The sequence below is a fragment of the Crocuta crocuta genome, unplaced genomic scaffold (assembly GCF_008692635.1).
Source record: "Crocuta crocuta isolate KB4526 unplaced genomic scaffold, BGI_CrCroc_1.0 scaffold61, whole genome shotgun sequence".
Taxonomy (NCBI): domain Eukaryota; kingdom Metazoa; phylum Chordata; class Mammalia; order Carnivora; family Hyaenidae; genus Crocuta; species Crocuta crocuta.
Window position 1 is genome coordinate 4,751,965 of NW_027528369.1, and position 6,869 is coordinate 4,758,833.

At 41.9% G+C, this 6,869-nt stretch overlaps 1 long non-coding RNA gene across 1 annotated transcript; it reads right to left on the reverse strand.

Moving 5' to 3' along the window:
* Nucleotides 1-265: 265 nt before the first annotated feature.
* LOC144223463 (uncharacterized) lies at nt 266-6,356 on the reverse strand. Its single transcript, XR_013332695.1, has 3 exons — nt 6,144-6,356; nt 5,811-5,911; nt 266-388 (listed from the first exon to the last, which is right to left on the reverse strand). It is a non-coding gene; the product is annotated as an uncharacterized LOC144223463 (long non-coding RNA).
* Nucleotides 6,357-6,869: the final 513 nt, after the last annotated feature.

The following is a 6,869-nucleotide window of genomic DNA, read 5'->3' on the forward strand; positions in this document are numbered from 1 at the left end:
TTTTCAATGGCTCCTTCGACCCCATCTCAAGGTCTGCCTTCCTGACTCATCTGCCACTGCATCAGCAGGGAACACAGCCAGTTTCCTGAATGGATGTATATAATATGTGCCTTTGTAGCTTCAGGAAATGGGCCAAAAAGTTTCCAGGTTATTAGTTTGTCCATCCATCCATCCATCCATCCAGGTAATAAAACGTTTATCAAGCACTGTGTTCTGAGGATACAAAAGCAACAAAAACCGACCTGGCTCCTGCCTTCATGGAGGTTATAGTCCAGTGGTGGCAACAGGCATTAATCCTGAGGCTCAAAAAAGCTGTTCCTACTCAGCAAGGCTGCCTGCCAAGGGGAACAGGAGGGTGTCTCATGCATCTTTGGGCTTGACCAGAGATCTGGAAAAAAAACAGATTCTTTGTCACATGCTCTCCTACCCACAGGGTACAAGTATCCTCATGCTAATCAGGTCTCTTAAGCTTTCTACTTCTAAGTAGCTCCAAGGAAGCTACACGAGCTTGAAATCCTAATAATGGCCTCGCTAAGGAACTGGAGACAATCTATCAGCTGTTTTAAGAAGCTGCCAAAAGGGGCGCCTGGGTGGTTCCGTTGGTTGAGCGCCCGACTTTGGCTCAGGTCATGATTTCACAGTTTGTGGGTTCGAGCCCCACGTCAGGCTCTGTGCTGACAGTTTGGAGCGTGGAGCCTGCTTCAGATTCTGTGTCTCCCTCTTTCTCTGCCTCTCTCCCCTCTCAAAAATAAACAATTAAATAAAATTTTAAATAAAATAAAATAAGTTGCCAAGAAAAGGGATGCCTGGGTGGCTCAGACAGTTAAGCGGCCAACTTCAGCTCAGGTCATGATCTCACGGCTCGTGAGTTCAGGTCCTGCGTTGGGCTGTCTGTCAGCGTGGAGCTCGCTTTGGATCCCCTGTCCCCTTATCTCTCTGTCCCTCCCCTGCTCATGCTCTCTCTCTCTCAAAAATGAATAAGCATTAAAAAAAAAAAAGTTGCCAAGGAAAACGTTTGACTACTAGAGTGTTCAGCTAATATAAAAAACAAACCACTTCCTTGAATTTAAAGCAATGTTTACTCCTAGCATGCCAAAGTATCCCAGCCAGGTGAGATGCCACCTCGCATCGTCACACCCAGGGCTGCTGCATCTCTGCTCTGCCAGGCGTCCTCCCTTGCCTCCAGGAGAGCAATGTTTTAATTTTCAGCATTTTCACTGCTGCCACTAGCAATGAAAATTCCACTGAAATTGAGAGCTCACAGCAAGGGAGCCTCAGGATTGTGCCACTTGATCCAAGAAGAACTTGCCCATCGTGGTAGAAGCTGGGGCGTCCACAAACGTTGGCCACTCCACAAAAGGACAATGGACAAGTGTATGAACTATGCTTCCTAGATTTCTCTTATTTGCCTAAGAAATTGCTTAAGCACAATCTCAACAGAAGCTATTGCAAAGGAAAGGACTGGCTGACTGAGAAGTACTTAAAAGTCAAAAGTTTTAGAAAGGGAGATGGTATGAAACTAAAAACAGAAGGACTAAAGCATAAAGGGGAATAAACTGCTATGGCCACGGGACGGGGTAGGGCTCAGCAATGAGAAAGTGCACAGCCCACTCTGGGGACAATTCAAAGGGCCACACAGTGCATGTTTCCATCTACATGACATTCTGCAAAAGACAAGATGGGAGACAGGATACAGATCGGTGGTCACCAGGGCCTGGAGGAGAGCAGAGAGGTTTGCCATGAAGGAGGGCACAAGGGGGTTTTGGGGGTGATGGAATTCTTCTCGATTGTTATGGGGGCCACATCTATGTACATTTCTCAAGACCCCCAAAAAGGATGGATTTTGCTATATGCAAATTGTGCCCTAAATTTAAAACTTGAAGTGGGGATGGAACAGGGGAAAATATTTAGAATAAATATGTCAAACCCTGAGGTAATTCATATTTATATGGACAGTCTAAGACCCACAAGAGAGATAGGTAAAGAATATAAATAGATCATGTGTATGCGCCAGTACAAATCATAAAAAAAGCATGGGGAAAAAAATCGATGCTATTAAATTTTAACACAGGCTACCACAACCTTGACCTATCATTTTAAACCTACCCAATTTGGCAAAATTTCACAAAATAAACAATATGTAATGCAGGCCAAGTTGGAATGAAACTAGAACCTCATTCATTACAGGCACCATTATAAATCAGTAGGCCCTCTTTGGAGAGCAGTATTACATAACACATCCCCAATAATTTCATTCCTGGAAACTTAGACTAAAGAAATAACTCAACAAAAGCAAAAAGCTATATGTCACAAATATGTTGATTACTTGCTCAGCTATTATAGGAAAATAACAACTAGAAACTAAATGTCCAACAGTAGAATATTGTGTTGTATATTATGACATATCCACTAAAAATGATGTCTGGAACACTGAGGAGAATTAAAAAATGCTAATGATGTAGTCTTGGGTAAAAAAAAAAAAATGTACTAAACTGCATGTGTAATGGTTTCTCACCATAAGTAAGGCCTACATTTTATTCCCTGTAAGGAAAAATATCCCATATATTTCAAGATAGCAGGAGCCAGTACTATCTGGAAAACAAGGGATTATGTCAAATTCCATTTCTCTTCCTTTTCCCTTACCAGAAGTGGTGGAAAATCCCATCTTCTATAAATTTAGGTAAAAAATGAATGTTAAATTAAAAAAAAAGTAAGGGAAAATACTTTCTAAAGTATAATGTGCCATATAAACAAAATGTTGCAAAAATATCAGGAAATAGTAAAAACTTAAGGCAACGGTTCAACAGGAAGTTGGAAGACTAATAAACAGCAGGGCTGATGACATAAACTTTTAAACAACTCCAGGCGGGTTTTTTGTTTTGTTTTGTTTTTTGTTTTGGTTTGGTTTGGTTTTTTGCTGCATGTGTATGTTTATGAGCTGGTTCTACAGTGAGCAATACTGGAAGACTTTTTAAAATTGAAAGAATATTGTTTAAAAATTAAGCTGCCTTTTAATAACTTGAAAAAAGGGCTTCTTAAATTTTCCTTTTTTCTTTCTTCTTTCTTCTTTTTTTTCCTTCCTTCCTTTCTTCCTCCCTCCCTCCCTCCTCCTCTTCCTCCTCCTCTCCTCCTTCTTCTTTTCCATCTCCTTGGCAGTTCTTACATGATGTGAAAATGCTCTCAATTCAGTTAAGCTGTTTGGACCCATGTGATGGGGGGATGTACAGTATGTGTGATTTGTAAGCAACAATGAAGAAACAATATAATTACCACAGCGTCTCAAACATAATTTTTGTGGAATGAATGATCAATTGAATGAATATGGATAAGAGCCAGGGACAGGTTTTTTTTTTCAATCAAAGTGTGGGCCTGTGAGCAATTGGTTGTCACGTGCAGAACACAGCTGCAGAAATTCTAGGTTAAGAGGTTTAAGACCGTGATTGAAATTCCATCTCAAAATTCCCCAGTTCCAGCACCTAACACAATAAGTAAAACAGCTAAACCAGTAAAAAAAAAAAAAAAAAGAAAAGAAAAGAAAAGACAAAAACAGTCATCAATAGCAAGCAATGACTTGTAAACTACTGAAAGATCAACTAAGGAAAGGAACAAAATTCTGGCATGGCTCTCAGGCCCCCCCTTATCCCACAGAAGTCGTCCCTCTAAATCAATAACATTCAGAGAAGTTTTACTTAATCTCCCAATTCTTACCCTTTTCTCTTCTGATATAGAAATAAGGGAAAGGGCTGCTGGGCAGAAATAGGGGAAGGCACAGAACAACAAAGAAAAGTAAACACACAGAAAGCCTCCATACCTATATGCTGAAATGGAAAACAAAACACAAGGAAATCCCAAACCCCAGAGAGATGGGCATAACCACCACACGCACACCCCAACTCTGTGGAGTGAACCTTGATCCGGGATATTCGGCATAATTTAGAAGATAGAATAGAGCCCAGCCGATTGTAACAAAGCATTTATGCCCTTGCAAACTAGCCCTTCTCCCTAGATCTCTCCCTCCCTCCACCCCCCCACCCCCCAAGGCCACAGATAGGTAGATGGAGCACAAAATACCTAGCCCTCAAAATACAGCTTGAAGAGGAAACAATCTGGTTTCAGACAGGGTAGGAAGAGAGTCAAGAAGTCATCCACACTATGTAATTGCAAATAGAATGTCTGTTCAGAGCTGCCCAAGCATGAGAAAGATGAAGGGGCACCTAGGTGGCTCAGTAGGTTAAGTGTCTAACTTTGGCTCAGATCATGATCTCACGGTTCATGGGTTCGAGCCCTGCATTGGGCTCTGTGCTGACAGCCAGCTCAGAGCCTGGAGCCTGTTTCAGATTCTGTGTCTCCCTCTCTCTCTGACCCTCCCCTCCTCATGCTGTCTCTCTCTCTCTCAGAAATAAATAAAACATTAAAAAGAGGGAGAGAGAAAGAGAAGAAAATCCCTTGTATACTACATACCAGCAACAAATGAGAACATAAATCTCAATAAAACAAGAGCTCCCAACAAGAGAATAAAAATAACAGAATGAGATTTTCTGAATGGAGATTGAAAGAACTAAGGAAACAAATTAAGAACTAAAACAACAGTATTATGGAACTATTAAATAATTCAGGACAGCAGAGAAAGAATCAATCTTGTGTGGAAAATGAATTACTGAAACAAAAGTCTTGCATTACAATTAAAATGACAAACACTTGAAAACTGTTTGAGAGAAGCTAACAGATATGAAAGACAAAAATTATCCAACGTATGCATATTTGATTCCTTAAGCTGCTAATCCAACAAAGATTTAAGAAGATGTACTTAAAGACATAATACCAAAACAAACAAACAAACCTATCCTGATATAAAAAGAGTAATGACTTTTCAACTGTAGAGGGTACAATCCATTGAAGGAAAATTTTACTGAAAATCCTCAATACTGACTATATCCCAGCTAAACAGGGATTATAAAGAATCAGAAAGAATTCTTCCAATACCCAGGAACAAAAATAAATTACCTACAAAGAAGAAAAAAACTCCTAGGTAGCCTCAGTTCCACAACAGCACTCAATGCCAGAAGACAATGGAATAATGTCTACGAAGTTCTAAATAAAAGAAAATGTATCTTAAGAATGTTATACCCAGCCCAGGATGCTGTTCAAGCAATAAAGGACTTATAAGTCATTCTTGAAACAATGACTTCGAATGAAATCCAGACAATTGAGAGATGACCTTAAATAAATAATGCAGGAATGCAAAAGACACATGAACAGGGCTGGTGATGAGCACTGAATCTATTTAAACACCGAACTAATACTAAAGAACTACGGGGGAATATATTTAAATAACTGAATGTCAATATTATAAATCTGGAAAATTAAAAATAATCATAGAGTAACTTTTAAAAATCAGGAAACAAAAGAAGCAAGAGGAGCACTCACATGTTAATGCTCTCATCTTTCTTAGCAAGATTAATTATACTCGCTAAAAACCGAAACACATCGCTTTTTAAAACCTCCAACCTTTTAATTCTCTCCACACCCCACCTCTGTCCCCCCCCCCACTTCCTTTTCTCCCTCTTCAGGGAATACTTCATGATATCTTTTGTGGTAAAGACACATTAAAAAAAAATCAACAATTCTTTCCCTCTATCATTTCTTTTCTAGTACTGAATTCAAGTAAAAGTATTAAATTGAATAGTTTTAATAAAAATAGCATTTTCCTTATATAAAATATTTATATCTATACTCTAACTGTACACAGATACATAATACATTAAAATATGTGCCTATATCCATAAAAATACATCCAGAGCCTTGACCACCAGTGTTTGCGATGGTTATTTCCGAGAAGTGGGATTTTTTTTCCTTTGCTCCCTCGTTAACTTCTGTGCATCTTTTGGTCTCTTTAAAAGAAGTACGTTATCTGTTTAAAAAGAGTGTAGACGGTTATATTATTAAGCAGGGACCCTAGACGGGAACGCGCGCGCGCGCGCGCAAGTGGGGGAGGCGGAGAGAGGGCGGGGCGGGGTGTCANGGAGGCCACCCCGGACCGCCGCCGCCTCCTCCTCTGCGCCCAGAGCGGTCAGGTTCAACCCCGCCGGCGCCCCCGGAAAGGTTGGGGGACTAGAGGGGACGGGAAGGATCTCCGCGCACACCCTGGGACCAGGCTTTCTTGGAAGAGGTCAGCCGGCTGTCTGTTAAGCCCGAGTCGCCCGGCGGGACCTCTGGCCGGAGAGCAGGCGCCCCTCTCTCCGGGAGACGACTAGGACCGGAGCTCGCCTCTCCAGCTGACGCCCCCACTCCAGGCCGCGCAGGGGGTCCCACGGGGGACCGCGCGCTTCCTCCGGCTCCAGCCCGCCTGCCAGCACCTGCCCAGACCTCGCAGGCCGACAGGCTCAAGGTGTCAACTCCGTGTCTTCGGGCAAGTCACTGGATGCCTCAGAGCCCCAGCTTTCTTGCTTTTAGGATGCAGAAAATGCCATTTGCGTCCCAGGGGCAGGGTGAGGCTTAAATAGAACTGACGCAGATCCTGATTCCTGGAGTGGCAGCGCGCACGTGCCCTGTGCTCTGTATTAAATGTTAGCTTATCCACTCATTGGGAAGCTGCTCGGTAGGGGGCACGATTGATGGCTTCAGGCGCCGACCACCTCTGTCCACTCCAGATCAGGGGTGATTTATGTCGTCTTAGTTACTTATGCCCTGAGACATTAAGTACCCATGTGCTTGATGAAATGCGTCCTTTCTGAAATATTTCCTATGAAATACTTTGGCCCTATGCCCGCTACCCAAATAATTATGTTTTGGGTCACTGTTATTTTAAAAAAAAAAACAAAAAAAAACACCACTTAAAAAGCAATTGCTATGAGGCAGACGGCTGGTGC